The following is a 7,525-nucleotide window of genomic DNA, read 5'->3' on the forward strand; positions in this document are numbered from 1 at the left end:
TTTCAATCATAGCATGGGAAAATGTCGGAAAGCATGAAGAAAATTAAGAAACGACATTTCTGTTAAAAATATTTATCTTAGGTCGGAAACACAGTGGTCGGAAAGCAGAAAGATAACCAAACAAAAGGATTCTTCTTCTGTCAAAAATATCTAATTTTATCAATAGATACTACCAGACTAAGAGAATATTCATTATAAAGTTTAACTGAGACTGAATTTTATTTTTAATAGAATATAATTAGAATTGTCATATATACGTGCATTATGTCTCACAAGTTTGAACAGTCATTACATTTATGAAAATTATATGCAATGCATAAGCACCAATGAGTAGGGATGTATACCCAAAGTTAGCTAATTATTTAAATTTTAAACCATCGTGAATGAAAAATACTTGCATGGCTTCAATTCACAAGGATTTTAAATCCTTTCATCTCACAAAAAAACGTAAATAATAGTTGACAAAATCATAACAAAATTTAATTACTATCTTATGTTAATTATTTTATACTGTGTTAGTATGGATTTATAAGTCTCTTCTTATATCTATATATAGTGGAATATTCAGTTAGACTTTTAAAAAAAGACTGATTTGATTTATAAAATGTCCATCCGTAAATACTTGACATTTGTGTTTATTTGATATTATATTTTAAATTTTCTGAAAAAACTCATTAACAGGAATGTATGTTTATTATAAAATTTCAATTCTTTTATTGTTTGTTTGTTTTAATAGTTCAACCTTATAGCATCTAAATATTTGTACTATTGTACGATTTTGAAAATTGTATTCATTGTGTTGACCAGCTATCCTACACGTCTTGATTCATTCACAATATACATCACCCTGTTAACACGCACACTATCGGTTTGCGTTCACAAAAATTCTGGATAAAATGTCAATGAATCCGGAGTCAAAACACTTGAGGTAGGTAGTTTGACATCCGAATTAAACTATTAGATTAATATATGTGATGACGCAAATGCGTATTCTTATCCAGAGTATCAGTGCGTATGCTTTCTATTTACTATAGAAAAAAAAAAACCACGGGCATGCATAAATATTAATTTCACTCGTGAATGCGAATTTTCGCTTTTCTTATCTAAATTTATGACAAAGTAGTATGAGCTTGGCATGTGACTTTCAATGAGACCAAAATAAATTTCTATATAAGAGGTCCCAAAGAAGCTAGTGTGTTACTCTCAAGAAAAATATACGAGATTACCCTTCTTATAAATTGCATGCCACAGAGTTTCACTTCACATGGAAATTAAATTTATGTATACAACATATACCATGAGTACAGACAGCTTCAATAACAAGTTGAGAATAATTAAAGGCATCCATGCAGGAAACAAAATATGAAGAGATGATAGATAAAATAAATGCATCCAGATTATAAAGCAATTAAACTGAGTGCTTAAATTTATATTGCGATTGGTGTGTGCAATTTGCATTAAACATCCGATTTATAGAAACTGGGATTTGTAAAAGGGTTATGAAAAAATGATGTACATTCCTAAGTAACAAATGAAATAGTCGAGCTTTAAAATGTATATTCAAATAGTAGATGTATGTATACACGTTTCTATTCACAACTATTCAACATTGCTTTCAACTGACTTGTGCAAGAATCTACACACAATTAAGCATTTTAATAAAGGTGTTTTAACATCATCCATATCTTATTCCATTCACAGTCAACTATTTCAATTCAAAAGCAAACAAAAATTCAGCAACAATTTTTTGGTGACCAGTCAGCGGACTAGGGTTCACGTCTTGCTTTTCTTTTTTTAAAGAAAGCAACTTGTTTTGTAAATGTTAACGACGACAACGGACGACGGACGCCAAGTGATGAGAAAAGCTTGCTTGACCCTTTTAGCCAGGTGAGCTAAACATCATTTGCAATTGACTTAACTCAAAAGATCGTGATAAAGCACAAAATAACTAACATAAAAACTATAGAAACAAAGCACCGATGTAAGAGTACTCGAAGTAACTGAAAGCTAGTTAAAAGTCAATGACAACTAATAAATAAATCTTGTTCTCACAGACTAAAGTAGCAATCAGTATACTTCCAACGGATTTAATGTAAAGACAACATAAACAGTTTGAGAGACACATGACCTTATGTTTTTATTTGTTTAATTTTGTTGTGTTTTGTATTTGGTTCATATATAGTTTCGTTTTGTTTTATTTGTTTTATTTGTTTTTCTCTTGTTGGGTTGGGGCGTTTATGTCGTCAATTTTTGCATGACTTTCTTAACAGGGATTCAAATGCCAAAATGCCCGTGTTTTGTATTCACGATATATTCAACACCATGCAGACACATTTGCATAAAAAATACAAGAGTTCAATCTAAAAAATTTAATAAAATATAACAGTTGCAAACGACATCTTCTGAATTTCAGGCTTGTTTACAGTATTTTCTAATTATTTTAAAAATATTTCACAGTTATAACATATCCAACGCGGAGTCAGTATAGACAGATGTCACATATATCATGAACTGTTATTGAGAAAACATGTTTTCTTATAATAACGTACAAGGATTACTTACGCTTTCGCCTTTAAATCCATCAGAATTTTCAGCATTTTCATCCATAGATCCCTTCGATTGTATTGAAAACCTCCTGACAGCTTCTAGTCCTTTAGCTATAGAAGGTTTTCTGCCATACCCACATCCAAATAATTCCATATAATTGTTCCCCTTGTTGTAACCTTTACTGTAATGGATGAGCGGAGAACGTTACAAACTAGAGTAGTAATATATATAGTGATATTTCTATCATTCCTTGGTACAGAGGGCGTGGCCTTGGATATCAGTACATTATTTAACTATTTATTTCAAAATAAATTAACTGCTTCATTAATATTCTTTTTCGATGTATCTTGATATTTTAAATTTTGTTTGTTTGTATTTTAAGAAAACAAGTATATGCTTTCTATAATATTCCTGATATCTACCTCTTTCTTTTGTTGTTATTGGTGACACCACCAGTCGATTTTTTTAATTTCTAAAATAAAAAATGTTATGTATACCATACATTTTGGTACAAAAATTTATCATAGACATGTTGCATCAACTCGATAAAGCCAAAAAAAGAAGAATTTGAGCATTTAAGTTGGAAGTATTCGGCTATCACGTTCTTTTCACAATTGATTCGTAACCCCCCGGAGATATTCGAGAACTTAATGAATTACTGTTCATGTTGTTGAGTCGATCAAAAAAGATATGTAAAAACAGTAATAAAGACAAACAAGTCCTTTACTAAAATGAAAACAAAAACAGGCTTATTCTTGATGGCTGTTCCAAGCCACTAACTTGCAATCTAATATTTATCTTTGTCTCTCTGTTTTATTTGCTAATTACTAGTATTTGATATAATTCAATTGAAGTAAGCCGTTAGTTGTGTCTGGTTAAACATGGCTTTTTATAGGCTACGTTGCAAATTAGGCAGACTTATTTTCGATGGCTGTTCCAAGCTTCTTACTTGTAGTCTAATAGTTAAAAAACGATGCATGACATTACACCTGGTACTAATATACTAGTATAATAGTCCCAGATTACACTTACATTTGCGCTCAATCCTTGTACAGGTAAACACAGGTAATCTATACATATCTATTTATTTATCTATTTTCAAGTACACGGGTGTCATTCGGTTTATCGGTGACATCCCGTTAGTCCGACAACCATTATTCCGACATCCCTTTATTCCGACAGGCCACTTCTCCGACATCCCATTATTCCGACAGCCCATTATTCCGATAATTCATCTGTCATAAGTGTATGGATAAATTTTCTCCAAAAAGACCAACTCCGTTCTCGATAATATTTGTGGTTATCCGTTTAGATTCCGATTATTCTTCTCATGCGGGATATTTGCCTCAGTGCCTTAGAGTTGATAAACATGCTCAGTCCTTATCCTTGCCCCCTTTCGTTTGACGGGTCCGGGTATTTAATTGTTTTTATATTTCGGCGTTTGTGTGTACACTGCCATTCTGTGCTTTTTAAGTCCCCGGTTTTGTTTTATGTCTTGATTTTTCTTCTTTTCAGTAGATCTTCGGTTTTTCTCCATTTTGTATTAAGGGTTGGATTATCCTGTCCGCCCTCTTTGGTCGTAACACTTCAAATCCCGTGTATGTCCAACTAATTTTTTATTTAATTATTTCTCGGAAAATGGCGAGTCAGTCAAAAATGGGGAAAATAAAGAGACAAATACGAACCTAGGGACCAGAAAATAAGATGACATATAGGAAGAATTTGGTGCTCCGAAAAGATGAACAACTCTAACTTGTACCAAGACCCCCATCGTGCGATTTGATGAATGTCATGTTCGTGAATATGAATCCACGAAATACGAAGACAGTACCTGGCACTTCCCATAACACTCGATCAGACATAGAGATGACACTTAATATATAAGTATGGATATCGAGTTTATATCCCGAGCTTGTTTTAAAATTTATTAAAAACATGCTGCTTTTAAAATGCAGTTAAGGGGGAGTCGGGACGGGTGAATTATAACAAAACTATTTACGAAAAACAAATATGACAGGCATGAACCAACGACAACCACTGAACTACCGGCTACTGACCTGGACTTCCATATAAAGAATGTGGCGGGGTTAAACATTTAAGGCGCCAACCCTCCCCAAATCTTGGACAGTGGTGTATTGGTACAACACAAGAACACTATACTAAAATTAGTTGAAAAGGGCTTAACTCGTAAGATGGATACAAAGCAGAAAAACATCAAACACAAGTACGAACTGGACGTGGCAGGGTACATATACTGCTCTTATATGACCAGTTCATTATAGATAAAGATAATTGTAAACAGCAAGAATGTTCTGTCAAGTAAGATCTACAAACAAGTCATCATCACCAAAACATAGAATTTTGTCATGAATTTTAATGTGTGTCCTTTGTTAAATATGCATATTGACCAAGGTGAGCGATACAGGCTCTTTAGAGCTTCTAGTTTTTAAACGATCACCAACATTTTTTTGCATCGTATATTGGTATGATGTCGTCGTCGTCAGCGTCGTCCGAAGACACATTTCCAGACAATAACTTTAGTTTAAGGGAATGGATCTCTATGAAATTTTACCGGAAGGATCAATACTACAAAAAAAAGGTTGGGATTGATTTTAAGGGTTATGGTACCAACAGTTTAGAAATTAAAGGGCCAAAAAGGGGTCAAAAACAAGCATTTTTGTTGTTTCCAGACAATAACTTGTGTGTAAGTGTTTGGATCTTTCTGTAATTGTACCACAAGGTTCCAAGGATAATTCCCAGTATTTTCTGATCAGGGAAAAATCTGAGAAACCCGGAAAAGTAAACAGGATAGACAAAGTTGAACCGTTATATTTCTTTCGCCAAATTCTTTTGCCAATAATAAAATTTAATCGCCACAAAATGCGAAAATGGCAACTGTCAGCGTAAACCCTGCGAATCACTGATTACTGATAGCAATGTGACATCTTATTAATGCAGTTGCAAAATTTTGCGAAGGAAAATTACTATTGAAATCATAATTGGCATTTTTGACTGAGAACTTAATACTGTGAATTTTTCGCATTAATTAAAACATCGCAATAATTTCTGAATTTACAGCATTTTACAAAATTTTGAAGTATGTGTTATTTATCATTTCAGCTCGAGACTGCCATATTGATGTGGTGCATGTAGATACTGCAGGTAGAATGCAGGACAATGAGCCATTGATGAGAGCTCTTTCTAAGGTAAATAAAAAGTTAAAAGTTTTTAAAGTGATATGCAGTGATGATCAAAGACATTGAAAGATAACTATTGGAGACATTAAAAAATATTTAAGGATTGAATTGAATTAATTTGCTTAAAATTAAATTAATATTTTAAGAATCATAAATTTTTTATTCTTGCAATATTTTGTTAAGAATAACAGCAGTAATGTTCTATTTATAGTATATCTAAAAGGTTTTATCTGTTAAAACTGTTGCTGTCTTCAGTTTCAAATATATTGCCCATTTTTATTTTCAGCTCATCAAAGTAAATCAGCCGGATCTGGTTTTGTTTGTTGGTGAAGCCCTGGTTGGAAATGAGGCTGTTGATCAGCTTACCAAGTTTAACCAGGCCCTTGCTGACCATTCTAATATGACAAATCCCAGACTTATTGATGGGATAGTTCTTACTAAGTTTGATACTATTGACGATAAAGTAAGTGGAATTTTATTATATATAAATGTGTCATGTTTATCTTTAAAATACTTTGCAGTAATGTAGGAGACTTTCAGAATAGGCTGAATCATTTGTTGAAGCATTACAATTTTACAATTTTGTTTAATTAGTTTAAAATTGCAACTGATCATTGAATAGTTGATGTTAATTGCTTATTATTTTTTTCAAGTAAATATGAAATTTTCCTTTCACATATTTAGTGTGAATTTACGTCTGGTGTACTTGAAGGTTATTCCAGAAATATATTTAGTGCAAAGCAATTTTAATTATACATATTTGGGGCTGTTTTCTAACTAATAAATTTAAGATTTTCTGGTTTGCTTTAAATTTGTGTTGATTCGGTATCAATTTCAATGATCTCACGACTTTCTAGAATCATACACCTGATTGAAGAGTTTGATTACAACTGTAACGATTCCTTACATGTTAATCTTAATTTACTAGGATTGTCAGTTTTACTACCGAACGCTGGTGGTTCTCCCAGGGCACTCTGGCTTCCTCCACCAATAAAACTAACTGCCACGAAATAGCACAACAGTGCTGAAAGTGATGTTAAACACAAATCAATCAATCAATTGTAATTTTTTTCATTGACTTTTGTTTTTTCAGGTTGGTGCGGCAATATCCATGACATATACTACAGGACAACCAATTGTATTTGTTGGTACAGGACAAACCTACACATATCTCCGTAATCTCAATGAAAAAGTAGTTGTCAATGCTCTTCTCAAGTAATGACTTACAAGAACTTCTTATGTCAGTGATCTGAGAACTGTTTCACGTGTTAAAAGATCTACTAATTACAATTCTGATGCTGATTTTTAACCTTTGTATTGTATTCATTTCAGAAATTATTGATATTCTGTGATAACGATATTCTCTTTTAACACTTACATCCAAATACATAGAAATGTGAAACTGTTGGTCATTCTTTTTTCAATGTCATGGAGATTTATTACAAAAGTTTTAATTTTCTATGGTAAAAGACATATCCTCTGATTCAACTGTTACAGTTACTCTCAGAGTAAATAGAAAAAAAAACATCAGTGATACTGAAAATTTCAGTTATTAAGTTTACAATGCTTTAAATGAAATACTGAAATTTAATTACATTAGGAATGATCTTTTCAATACTAGAATGTGTATCAAAGGAGATAGTATGTATCAACACGATATTGGATATATTCTTGTTATGTCTCAGTCCTCATCATTTCTTGTATGGTATGTTTAATTTGATCTGTTCTTTTGTCTTGTTACAATTTTTCTGATATTTGCATCATCATCATCATCATCATCA

Source organism: Mytilus californianus, unplaced genomic scaffold, assembly GCF_021869535.1.
Source record: "Mytilus californianus isolate M0D057914Y unplaced genomic scaffold, xbMytCali1.0.p SCAF_5, whole genome shotgun sequence".
NCBI lineage: Eukaryota > Metazoa > Mollusca > Bivalvia > Mytilida > Mytilidae > Mytilus > Mytilus californianus.